Here is a 13922-nt window from a genome sequence, read left to right as displayed (position 1 = left end):
AGTGGGACTTTGTATGTTCTTACTTAGAATAAGCAGAGTCACATCAAAGGCACTGGCCACATCACAAGTTTTAACTGAGTGCCCCACATGATCCCCAATTGTGTCTGGCTGAGTCAGAAGCTGCTTTTGATCACTGCTAATGAAGGAGTCTCCTCTTTCCCAGCTTCCATTTACTGGGTTGAAGGACCAAAGAAGACATCTGCCCTATCAAAACTCTCCTTTGCTAAGCTTCAGCTCATGATTGTGCGTTTGCTTAGACTCCGTGCTCCTTTGAGGAAGCTCTCACTGGGTTTGTTACTCGTGGACTCCCACTCTGCTCCTCATCCTGGCATTTGGGGTGAAGCAGTTGCCCAACACTCCCCAGCCCAGCTGTTCCCCAGCTTCCTCTGCCATCCTCCCGTTCCACGGACGCACACTCTGCGTGCAGCAGCAGAATGGTCAGCATGTGTTTGGTAGCTCTGGGAAAGACTCTCCAAAAATTCTACCTCCTAAAAGACATTTTTTTTTAAATGGAGCGCCATGGACACTATTCCTTCAGTTTGCTTTTATCATTGAGGTTTTTCTCCGCTGAATTCAGGAAGCAGGTGTGACACATCAGCAGTAATCAAGAAACACCAGTGATGCTTGTATTTATTTCAATTGACTAGAGTTTGTCTTAGAGGGCAAGAAGTGGTTTCAGGCTGTATCTGTTAAATGCCACGTGCATTCTGATTTGTTTTTATCCAGGAGGAGTCTAAACCCATGGAATACAAGCCCAGTCCTCCCTTAAGGATGATGCTTCCTCTGGGTCACTGGGCAGCCACAGTTGTCACGTCCCGATGGAGCTGGGAGCGACCACCCAGAGTTGATTTTGAGTCCCAGGATCATTTTAGTGTTTGGTACTTCTGGGTTGTACTGTTTTCCTGCAGAGAACCCCGACTGCCCTTCCAAAACTCTCTGTTTTTGGACTGATTTCCTTTCTCAGAGACACGGTTAGAGGACATTTTGTGCAAAGCAATAGATGTGCAGATGCATATCCTACTGGCACATTCCTTCCAACTTCACACTACTAAATGTGCATATTTAGTCTACAGAATTGAGTGTACTTCCCTTCTCAGAGGCACAGCTTTGTCAGCTAGAACGATCAGCTTTTGTTTGGAGTTCATAATATTGTACCTCACCGCTTATCTGCTGGAGCTGTGCAAAACTATCCAGGGGGGTTCTGAAGTGTGACAACCCACATGATGCTTTTTTAGACTTCACAAACCGCCTCCACGAGGCAGGAGAATATGACATGGGAGCTGCTGGCTGGAGCAGCAGCATGGATGAATGCTGGTACTGCTGGGGTAGCTGGGGAAGAGGAATGCTACTGAGACGTTCATGGCTTTTATTTTGTCCTGTCAAAGGAAAACACATCGCCTGAAGGAAAAGGCACCGTGGATGCTGTGGGTGGAGGCTATTGGTCCTGCCTGGCTCTGGAACAAGACAATTATTGGAGGAAAGGATGTTAAAACCTGTTTTGTCCATCCTCTGACAAAGACTCGAGGGAGAGAGCCCAGATGCCACATTCCCCGCGTTCTTACCTTAATAAATGTCAGGATCTGATTTTCTGACAAACTTCTGTGTCTGTGTTGGCAGAGCAGAAGGGAAGGATGGCCTCCTGGGGCTGGCTATTAATTGATTAATTTACTAAGACCTCTCTGCAACCATTTATCGATTCCTGTAAATGTACTATATGTCACTTTTTTACTTCATAAAGGACAATGGAACGTATCTAATCTGGAGGATTGAGTGCAACAACTTCCAAAGTGCAACACTTGCTGCTGTGTGCAGCATCCACTGAGCTGTGCTTTGAAGCTGGGTAAACTCTAGGTGAAAAAAAACCATGTTACAGTTTTAAAAGTACCAGCTTTTCTGACTCTTGTCCACAGAGTCAGAGGTAAGCACTGGGAAACCTTTCTGAGGATTGTTTGGTTTTTTAAGTGGAAAAATGTCAGGATGCTTATTTCACTGTTGAGACAAGAAGAGCACGCAGACGGACAGCTTTTCCATATGAAGCTGCAGCAGCTGAGTGCCTGGTGCACTCTTCCCACTCCCTGGGGGTGGCCAGCTTGGTTTTGTGGCCTGAATCTTCATCCTTCTGAAACTGCAGTTCAAATTATTCACGATACTGACATGATTTCATATCCAAGACGAGATGCACACAGGAAATATGCAAATAAGCAGTAGAAGATCTTTTTATGTGACTTGAACTTCAAGAGGGAAGACAAAACCTGTCTCAGCTGAGTGGGAATCACTGGCTCCCGTGGGACCAGGATTCTGTTTGCAGGGTTTATAGTTGTCTCACTCGAATGGCCCTCCAGGCTGAAAGAGTCATGGATTGTACCACTTCACTTGGCAAAATGTGTCCCACCAGGAGGTGGCTTCACTCAAACGTGTATTTCTGTAAGATGGAGACAGACTTAAATTTATTACTCATGCCATTTATAACCAGAAGTTCTCTGGGTTTGCCAAGATGCTGAATCAGCTTGGGCACTTCACCCTTGAGTCGGCAAAGCCTGAAATAGACACTTGCTGTATTTGTGAGAGGAAGTGCCACCGTTCTGCGAATGCAGCCGCATCTGACGCGCCCTGTAGCTGCAAACACTGGCTGGAGGAACTGGCAGGACACTTAGAAAGAGGAGAGGGGAAAACATTTTCTTACTTGAAATAGGTGTGTTCAGATTGCTATGAATGGAACTGTCTGGGTGTGGAAGCACCAAGGGGAGAGCAGCAGGAGAAGGCGTGTACAAGAGGCAGTCACCCCGGCATCAAGCCCTTGCTCCATCAGTGCTCATCCGGATTCCCAGGGGAGAGCTGCATGGCACTCAGTGCTGTGCTGGAACTCTGCTGTGTAGCATAGCATAAACCAGCCAAAAGCAGTGAGAACTACCAACAGTTGCAAACAGTGGGAAGTGACAATGTAAAGTCATCAGCAGGACTCCCCTGAGGAGGTGGAAGGCAGTGAAAAGGCACATAAAAATAGTGCTGATGTGATATAAATCAGGGAGGACTTTGTGTGGCTCCAAGTCAGGCCACGAAGTGGGACAACAATCATCATGTTGATTCACCCTTCTCCCCTTCTCAAGTTGCTCAGCTTTTTATCTCACAGATGTACCATCGGTGACTTTTACCATCCTACAAAAGACACCTACAAAAAGTTGGAGGAGCTGCCAAGCAGACCCTCGCATGCCACCTTCCTGCCAACGCTCCCGGTGTTGCCACCACGTGTGCTGCAGGCTGGCCTCACCTCCTCCTGCCCCAACAAACACTTCAAACCCTGCCAGGCTGACGGGCAAAAAGCCCCTTTGCCTCAGGGAAAGCCCAGATGTGTTTTACTTTCTCTGGAACGTTTCCCTCCGTCTCCTCTGAAGGGAGGTCTGGATGCCCATGAGCTGTTCTGCTCTGCAATGCCACCTCCATCCCTCCGGCTGTGAAGCTCTTGTGTACGCTTCTTTAGCTGTTGTTTTGCCAAATAAAGTTTGTAACACCAACGTTATAGAGAAACAGACAATAAACCCTTTCTGTTCTCCCAGCTCACTTACTTAGGCAACCTGTCTCCATGGTGGAGCTTCTGTGGGAAGGTCCCACAGAAGGATCTTTAGGAGAGGTTTAGTTCAGAGCTGGGGCAGAACTGTTTCCCTGAGAGGGGTTTCAGCCCCTGTGCCAGGCTGCCCAGGGAGCTGGGGGAGTGCCCATCCCTGGAGGGATCCCAAAGGTGTGGAGCTGAGGTGCTGAGGGCTGTGGGTCAGTGCTGGGCTTGGCAGGGTGAGGGGAGGGCTGAGACTGCAGCAGCTTCAAGGGCTTTGACAACCAAAACAATCCTATGATTCTATTCTGTGATTCTATCCTGATGCACAGGGGTGTTCCCTTTTACAGGAGCAGCAAAAGGACCCTCTGAACTAAATTATTCTAAACTAGACTACTCAGAACTAAGCTGACAGAAGCTAGTCATGCAATCCTGCAGGCCCCCTAGGATGCCACTTGGAATGGGATTTCTCTGCAGTGCTGTGGAGGAAAGAGCAGAGATTGGGGGGATAATGCCATTTCTGCGGAGAGCGTGGACATTGTAACCCACAGCTTCACCATTTTTGGGTTTCTGCAACTGTGCAGTGGCAAATTGCCACACGTTTTGTAGGTAGGGTTTTGGATTGTTCATCTGAAAAGAGGTGGGGATGGGAACTGAGCGGCGCAATCACAGGCTTATGCAACCGGCTGCTGCACATGGGAAGCCCTGGCGCCGGGGTCGCCAGTGCCACGAGCCATTGCACAACGTGGAGCTCAGTGAAACACTGTGGTGGGTGCCCCGGCCCCTTTCACAGCCGGGGTTGTGGGGAGGAGAGCGTTGCTGTGGTGCTTTGGTGACCCAGCGGGTCCCTCATCTCAGTTGGTCTGTGGCAGACGGTGCAGATTGACGTGGGAGCGGGTGTGGCGAGAGCCATCGCCTCGGAGCCAGCAGAGCCTTCCCAGACACATCCCTGAATAGATTCACTTTCTCTCCCCCTGGCTCCGGCTGGCACAGTGTATTTTAGCTACAAATCTGTTATCCTGCTCTCTGGGTGCCAGAACCACTTACCAAAAGAAAGAACCCAACTCAGTAATATTGTTTTTTAGGTGTTTTTTTCACCCAGAAAGGGTAGAAGAGAGCGTCCCTCTCAGCTGTGCAAGGGATTTCACCTGGAGCTGCAGCTGTGTGTGGGATTTCACCAGGAGCTGCAGCCCTTGTGCTGTCCAGGAGTACTGGCGACCCCCAGCCACTCCAACCGGAGCAGATCTATCTGAGCTGCTCAGTGACGATGTGATGAGGGTGAAGCAGAAGGCTCTGGGACAGTACTGTGTCCATTTTTAGTTCATGTTTAAGATGGCTCTGTGAGCTTAGGAAAGGTACGCTCTGTCTGCAAGCACGGGAAGCGGTCATCGTTTCAGTGCCTCGGTGTGGTGGTAGGGTTAAGCGTTTGGTGAAAGGAGGAGGAATTACACGGGGCAGTTGAGCCCCAGCTGTGTTAGTGTGGGACCCAACGCAGCCCCCTGCTTATGCTGCAGGGTAGGTGCATTTAGCATTGGTGTTGATTAAGAACTGATTTCATTCTAAACTGGTCGCTGCCACGCTCCACACTTTATGGCTCAAAGATCTTAAGCCACTGCACAAAGACCAGACTGCAGCGAAAGGTTATTGCTGGGGCTTCAGAACCAAGTGCTGAAAAATGACCAAAGGGCAATGCTGATTTTGACACTCTCAGATGACATCCAGGGAGCCCTCGGTGCTCGCTGAGCATCCGGGACCGTGAGCACAGAAAGCTGAGCGAGCACCGTCCAAGCAGCCGCGTTGGAAGCCGTGCTGAGCACATGCTGCTGCCATGCGCCAGTCCCATTTCCAGGGAACAACAGGGGAAGAAAACGTAGCTGAAAACACACTATTACCTCAGGCTTTGGCAGAGACAGCGGTTGCACCTCCTCATCGTTCTTTACCTGTGATGCTGCCCTGACAACTGCAGTGTGTTGTGGAAATAAACCGTGGCATCACTGGGGTCTGGGTACAGCTCTTCCTGAGTGAGGCAGAGATGTGAAATACCTTTTGATAGAGCTAAGAGAAAACACATGCTGCTGCTGCTCCAGAGAAGCATCAGTTCTGGGGTGCTGAAAACACGGCACGTGTTTGTTCAAAGGGGAGTTGGAGGGCAAAACAAAGTGGCATACAGGATGCACTGAAAAATCAGGGCGGGAGAAATGGACACAGCAGCAATTATTGTCTAGATGCAGCCAGGATTTGGGAGTTCCACACCAGGAATCTCCTTCAGCTGAGTACCAGCAGTGACACCTGATAAGCAGAAATCACACAGTGAACCCTCAACCACAGAGTCAGGAAAGAAACATGATGCACCACGGGCTCTCCAGGCATTTCCCACCAAAGGTTTCCTCCGGGCTGCAGCTCCCAGAGGCTGTGCAGGGTTTGTGCCTGTGGGATCTGCTCAGGGTTCTGCTTCGGGAGCTGCAGACAGGGGCTGGTTTGCTGAAGGACATTTGTGCAGGTTGAGCTGGCTGCTGGGCTGCTGTGTGTGACCCCATCCTGTCACCATGTGCCTCAAACTGTATCACACGTTGGCTGTTAATTTGGTAAGCTATTTTCTAGAATGCTTAGAGAACAAAGCAAGGAGCTGAAATTGCCTCTCAGCGTTTCTTTAGTCCAAACAAACAAACAAGCAGATTGCATGTCTTGTGTCTCTTGTCAAAACATCTCAGTTATTAATATGAAGCTCCTGAGTGCCTGGGGAACCTGCTCCTGAGGAAGCTACAGAGCTGAACCATGGCTGAAGATACTAAATAAAAACGATTCCTCCATCTTCAGGGGATATTTCTGCAAGGCAGCAAGCACAGTCTCTCCTCTCCCCTGCAATGGCAGGGGCTCTGGGGTGTCTGGTGCTAACTGCTGGCCATGAGCTCTGTCTGTCCTGATAGCCTGGTCCTTGTCCTCTTCAAGGACACTCCTGCAGCAGCTTCAGGAGGCTGAGACACAAGGCTGCAGAGAGAGAAAAGGCTTTGGCCATAAGCCTCATTTCAGTTCCTTCCATGGAAGCGCAGGGAAAATATTCTGTTCCCCTTCCACATCCCTAACGCGTGTTTATTAAGTCCTACTCTAACCCAAACCACGATTGCCATGTTTTAGGTTTTATCTGGACCATTTAGGCCCTTAATGAAGGATTTGTCCTTCCTTAGGATCTCTTCCTGCCTTTTCTTGCCGCTCTCACAAACTTCTCACAAGCTTGCTCACCACCTTTGTGTTCCCAGCACGGCTTGGCTCAGCACGGCAGCAATCCTAGGTCAATGTCTCTGTCTTGAGAGAACAGAGCTTAGGCTTGAGCTCACCACTGCCATGCCTCAGCATCCTGGAAGAGGGTGAACACATAGTTTGGGGGCTGAAGTCTTAGCTAAATTGTGTATTAGGCTGAAGAATGAACATCCTGGTTATGGGAGTAAAGGGTGCTCATCAGTGCCTACAGACGCAGCTTTGCTGAGCAAAAAGCAGCCGAATGCACCAGATTGGTACTGGAGCGCTCTTACCTACAGCAAATCCTTCTTGTCTTTAACTAGCTTTAGTTACATCATCAGTGTCAATGTTCAACGCTCTGAATGGAAAGAGTAGAATCTCTTCAGTGAGAGACATGATTTTTGAAACCTCTCAAAACCAGAGGGAAGGGTTTTGCTCAGACTGCCTGGGGAGAAGAAAAATCACCTTTGGCTCAGTGAAACAGGAAGGATTTCAAGCCCACAGCAGAAGTTTTTCAAGAAACTAATGAAAATGGAGGATTATAGTTTAAACTATTTTGCAATCACTGGCCCCAATCCTGCAGACTCTGCTCAGCTTCATCAGCATGGTGAGATTTGCTGACCTGCATGGCCTTATTTACACGTGGGGATGTGAGCACGTGCCTGGGTGTGCACAGAGGGGAGTTGAAACTGCAGCATCAGTTGCTGAAAAAAAAAATGACATGATGTCAAGATCTCCGTAGTTGGCTCGTGGAGATTCTCATTGTTGCTGAGAAGTGGAGGAATTAACATTCCTGAGGCCGCCTGGATCCGCTGCCTGGTGTGAACAGGATCTGTTGTTGTGCTGAATCGGGGCATTGGGCCACACAGCTTATTTAGCAGCTATTAGAAACAAGAAACCAATACCTTTATGTAGCTTGAATGTACTGCTCAGGGGAAGGTGGTGTCTGAGTTTCTTTCCAGCCTCTATATCAAAGCTAAAAAAGGGACGTTTGTCCATGAGCTGAGACTGAAAGGGTTTCCCCCCATTGGTGGGGAGTAGCTGACTGAAAAACAAAAACACCCTACCTTTAAAAATCATTTATCTATTCATTTTCTGTGATGGGAATTTACCTGCTGTGAGGCAGCTTGTTGAGAGCCCCTGACAGGGACGAAGTGGCCTCCGCAGGCTGCAGTTCCACCGCTGGTTGGACCGTGGCTGTGCAGGAGCCAAAGTGCCATTCAGCTGACTCACATTTTGGCATTTTGTGTTTATACACAAGATGACGACGTTTGCAAGCAATGGGGAACAAAAGCCCTTGTCCAGCACAGTCCCTGCGTGGGACAGGGGCCATGGCTCTGCCGTCCGGTGCCGGGTGAAGCCGAGACCTTCCCGCAGCCCCTTGTTTTGTCCCAGCCCGTGGCTCAGCTGCCTCTGCCTGCCCTGGCCTCAGCCAGCCAGCCTCAGGGACTGCCAGAGCCACACACCTCCCTGAATTTAGGCACACCTGGTGTTCCTTCCCTTCCCATCCTGACCCTCTGAGTGACCCTGGAAGGTTCTGCAGGCATCCCTCACAGTTCCGCAAAGCAACCTTCAGCTCTTGGGACACTTCTTACATGATCTTTGTCACATTAGGTCCAAAACACTCCAGATAGTTTCCTGGCAAGTATTCCAATGTCTTACTTGCTGCAGGGTTTACTTCCCTTGCCACCATTCTTTACCTCCCACTTCCTCACTCCAAGTATCCTCTTGGTTGGTTTTGCCTTTTCCCAGGTGATGTCAGGGGTTTAAGGACCTGCTCTGGAAGGGCCGGGGGATGCTGCCCCCGCTGTTCCTAACCTGCCATGGCACAGCATACCTGGCTCCGTGTTGCTGCCGCTCCCGCCTGTTTCTCCTGGCATTCCCTCGACTCAGCGGCTTCGGGCTGTATAACAATCCCCTCGGTCACTGAGAGGCAGAGGAGGGTCTCCTTTGGCCCTTGCCCGGTGCCTCTTGCCCATGTGCTCTGTCTAGGGCTGCCCCACCGCCCCCAGCCCCGCGCCACCCTGCTCGTCCTGCACCCAGGGGCACCGCAGAGGCATCCCGGGGGGCTGGGGTCCAGCAGCACCTCCGGATCAGGCTGCACTCCTCCAGCTGATGGAGATGAGGAGACCAGAGGTACTGCCGGGCTGCACCGTGCCTGCAGGAGCCAGCGCATCTCCCCGGGTCACACACAGCGTGTGACGGGGGACCCAGGGCACCCCGCAGCTTGATGATTGAACTGGGGCACACAGTGCCTCTGTACCCAGCTTTGCCAACACATCCCCTCCCTGGCAGAGCTTTAGCACGCTGCCTGTCCCGGGTACAGCTCACAGCCCGCGCTGGAGCCGCTGCGCCAGGGATCCCCGGCGCTGGGCGAGTGTCCGGCGCCGCAGCTGCGGCTGACGCGGCGTTTGCATCGGCTGCAACGGGTCAGAGGCAGATGAGTCTCCTTCCTCCCCCTCGAGCTCCTGCCGGCGGGAGCCGCGGGCAAGACTGAGGAGAAAAAACAACGGACGGGTCATGGGAAGAGGGAAAACAGAAGCAGCTTGGCCAGGCGGAGAGGAAACGGTGGGACACAGATGTCCATGCAAAGCTGCAGCCGCCTGCAGAGGATGCGCTTACTTGTGCTTCCTTCCACCACGGCTTGATTGCAACACTTTTTAATGACAGGAGCTGGGCTTCTGCCTAAGCACTTCTGCGTCCTGCATGAAAGTGCTGAACGGAATAGTAACAGCGATTAATCATGGCCAGAGGGAAGCAGGCGGCGGCGTCCCCGCCCCGGCAGCGCTGCGTTCCCACACTCAGCCCCGTCAATTCCTGTCTCCGGGGACAAGGCACCGCAGAGCCATCGGCCTTCCCTGTCCTGCTGGACTTAGACCCAGAGCTGGTGTAGCAGTAGCAGCAGCACCCGTTCCCATCCCTCCCTGCGGGCTCGGTGCGTCTGCCCGTGCGCGCTCACCCACCCACCGGCCCCTCACCTCTGCTGCCGGGCTCGGGTTTGCTGGGACGCTGCTGCGCTTTCCCTGCCGCTGCTGCTGTGACTCTCTCTCTCTCATTAGAGGCGCTAATTGCTCACTGCAGAGTTTGCACACGTGTGCTGGTATTTCAGAACAGCTGGGTTTTGCAGCCAACCGGTTTGGTAATTAATTGACCGCTAACGAACACGTTAGAAAAAGAGCAAGGGAAGGAGCTATCCCGTGTGTGAGCGCCGGGTGTCTGGGCTGACACTGCCTGCGCGCTCCCTGAAATGCAGCACCCAGCTGCCTCTGACCACCTCGCTCTCACCCCCTTCGTTTCCTTCATCCAAGTGAGGTTGTGGGCTGAACCACCCCCCTCCAGCGCTCCGTCCCCACGTTTTGCAGGACTTATGTTTGTCAGACGCTCCATGGGGTGAAAATAACGTGCCCAGGGCTCTGGTTTTCCCTGACTCCTCTGCCTCTTGCCCTGACTGTCACCCAGGTGGCCTACAGCCATCAGTGACTTGTCAGGGCCAATATCCAGGTTTTTCCCACCTCTCAGATGCAGCCAATCATTCGGGGCCCTTCCCCAGGCTGTCATCCCCAGGCCTGGGCTCATTCCCCACCCTTCACCTTGTCCCCAATGGGAAGGGCTGATGTGCAAACCCCAATTCTGGGTCTGAGCCCCTCTGCAAGTGGGGAATCTCCTTCCACAGGTATCCACCGAGGCCAGTGTCCCCAAGACACCTGCGCTCTTCAGAGCATGACTTGAGCAGCCCTCCCAATTCAGTATCCTGCACCTGGGTATTTTGGGCACAATGGATTGATTTGTGGGCTTTCTTCAGACACAAACTGGCTGTGGTGCTCTAGCTTGGGGCAGGGGTGTGTGGCTGATGAGACTCTCCCAACTGGGAGCAGATGGGTGGTGGAGAGGTCTGGCTGGGGAGATTTGAGTGGGGAGATCTGAGCCCTGTGACACCCTAGCGAGGGGATGGTGTGAGCCGTGGTGCCCTCTGGGCTGCAGAGAGCTTAAAAGACCCCAAAGGAGGGACTTGCAGGGAAAGGGTGTTTTGTTTGCACTTCACTGCAGGAACGTCTGTCCTGAACCCACCCATTGATTGCTCAGGCCCCTCCTCATCTCCCTGCTGCTGTTGCCTGTAAAACCCCAGGAATCACGTTGGAGTTGTTGCAAACGAGCTGTGAGGATGGGGGATATTGTCATCTCTGAAATGCCTCCGAGGGGCTGAGGTTGTGGAGGGCATCTAAAGCAGAGCACAGACTTGTGTTTGAATCTTGGTGACGTCCCCGCCAGGCTGTGGGAGACCTCTGGGAAACCTGCTGGCAGCTGCCCTTGGCGGGAGCTTCCCGGACACAGGCAGGAGCCGTCGGCTCCTCCCCAGCCATGTCTCTGAGATAAACGTTTGTCTTTTCCATCCAGGAGATGCAGTGGAGCTGCTGCCAGCTCCAGGGCTCGGTGGAACGGGTTGTGGTGCTGCCAGGAGCGTTGCTGGCCCATGACTCACATCTGCACGGCGGCTGTAGCAGGGGAGCCAGGCAGGCTTCCACGCAGCCAGGCAGGCTGCAGCTTCTCCAGACTTTCCAGAGGAAGACACAGCCAAGGGAGACATTCCTTCTCCTCTTCCAGCCTTCTTGGAACAGCCTCCTTTGATTAGCGAGCGAGGCAGATAGTTGGAACAGCAGGCAGAGAGCTGGGCCACGCAGCAGGGGTGTCAGCGGCAGTTTGTGTGAGCCCCAGCCCACAGCGATGGCAGCTGGGAGCTGCCCCCAGCACTCACACCACAGGGCAGGACAGATAGAGCAACATGTCCAGCAGTGTGCTTGGAAAATGCCAGGTTTTATTAGACAGGCAGATGTTCAAGCTGACAATTTTATCCCAATGCACACGACCATGGACATCTATGTGGGCCTGTGTCCCAGCTCCCTCCCTCCTTTGATGCTCTCTGGTGAGAGGCTCAGCCCTCGGTGCCATGGGGCCTTCAGTTTCTTGGCAAAGTGCAAAGGTCTCCCTGCTCCCCATTTCCACTGCCAGGCCCCCAGAGCTCTCCTAAGAAAGCCCAGAGAGAGCTGGGCTGGGGGCTGCAATCCTCTTGGGACTGGCAGCCATTCAGATCCACAGGAGAGAAAGGACCTCAGCATTGGCATCTCCTCCTGCATCACTGGCAGTAGAGGACAACCTAACACTGGGAGCAGAGGACAGCCCATTGCTGGGAGCAGAGGACAGTCCAACACTGGGAACAGAGGACAGACCATTGCTGGGAGCAGAGGACAGTCCAGCACTGGGAGCAGAGGACAGCCCAGCACTGGGAGCAGAGGACAGCCCATTGCTGGGGCTTCAGGCCACTGCTCTGAATGAGTAGCATTCGATATGCAGGGGAAAATGGGATTTGGCTGTCATGGAGGAGCCCTATCCAGGACACAGGCATCAGAGCTTTGCACAAGGGGAGTGGGAGCTGAAGGGAAGAGAAAGGGAGGAGAGGAGGCCATGAGCACTGGAGGACAAGCAAAAGAAAAGAGAGTCAGGGTGGGGAGAACAGCCTGAGAGCAAAGTGATGGTACCTCCAGGCTCAAGGCCACAAGGAGGAAGAGTCAGAACTGCCCCTGGGATGGGGCCTGTCCCTGGGTATCTTGGTGCCCAGGGTCTCAGGGGGACAGGGCAGAGAGGAAAGAGGTGTCACATACAGTGTGTGCAAATAGAAGCATGTCATGGCCTTTGCTTGTTGTGATGGTGACACAAGGCAGGAGCAGTGACAGAATCAGCCCATTCCTGATCGTGTTTCCAATCCATTACATCCTGAGAAATTCATGCAGACCAGCCCAGAGACAGAGAGAGGCAAGGGGGAGTGGGGAGCTGGAGAGGGACACCAACGAGCAATGGGATCACGTGCAAGAAAGACGAAGGAAGAGCAGCTGAGCAGCAGCAGCTCTGGGGCAGGTGTGAGACTGCATAGCACTGAGTCACAGGCACATCACTCTCTCCAGGCTGTTCTGGCTGCTGCTCTCTCTGGCATGCTGCTGGGCTTCTCCCAGACCTCCAGTCCCCTCTGTGCTGTGGGCAAAACCCCTCTGCACAAGCAGTGCCCCTCTCCAAGCTTGGACGTGGGTTTGGGTCTCATCCCCATCAGTTCAAAGGCAGACTCCTGCCTTGAGGCAGAGGCAAGAGTATGGAAGTCCCTGGCCCAAACTCACCTGGGCTCCAGAGCACCTCATCTTCACAGCACCTGGCCTCAGTGCTGGGGACGTGGAGATGCCACAGACCTTCTGCCTCAGCCCACGTCCCTTTGGGCACTGCCCTTCACACCCTTCCCATCACAACAGAGCCTTCTGTTCCAAACTTTCCCTTACCCTCTTTCATTCCTTTTGCCTTTCTTGCCTCACCTGGTACCTCCACATCTCCTCGTTGCTGTCAGACATAAGTCCATCTGCTCCAGAGGTTCCCTGGAGAGCAGTGCTGGCCGTGCTCGTTCAGCAGGAGGAAAGATATGGGATGTTCAGAAGGTTGTTGGTGGGCTCAAAGCTGTCAGCCTCCATCCAGGGCAACATCTGCCTCTTGGTTGGCTTGTGCTCAGCAATTAGCCATGCTGGCCAGGAGGCTCAAGCAACAAGGCCACCCCTAATCCCCTGAGTTTCAAGGTCAGCCATCCACAGGGAGCCTCACGCTGCTCAGGTGCTTCCAAAGCAGTTCTCATCCTCCTCCTAGGGCTGAGTGCCGATGAATAGAGATGAGACAACCAAATCATGGCTAAAATGGGGCAAGTCTGGGGAGCGAGCCAGAGACACCTGGCTGGGCTGTCCTAGGGAGGAGATCAGCAGATGGGCAAAAGCCCGTGGCTAGTGACCCCCCGTTCCTGCCTCCCTCCACAAAGCACAAAAACACAGGGGGAAAAAGCAGCAACATGGACTTGAACAAGGCCAAACTGCCTTAGCCCTTGGAGCCCTGCTGATCCATGGGCTAGACTGGCCACCGTGGGCTTTTGAGGCTGATAGCACACACAGGGACAAAGTGCCCAGTCCCTGTGCTGGCCTGGGGGAAGCAAACCTGCTCACGGCTCCTTGCAGCACCGTCTCATTAGGGGTGCTGGCCCTCCTTCTCCTCCAGTACAGCTCAGCTCCTCTCCAATCTACTGCTTTCTGACATGGGCTTGCAAATCCCATCGTGGCTA

This window comes from Colius striatus, chromosome 3, assembly GCF_028858725.1.
Source record: "Colius striatus isolate bColStr4 chromosome 3, bColStr4.1.hap1, whole genome shotgun sequence".
Lineage (NCBI taxonomy): Eukaryota > Metazoa > Chordata > Aves > Coliiformes > Coliidae > Colius > Colius striatus.
This window is presented reverse-complemented; position numbering follows the sequence as displayed.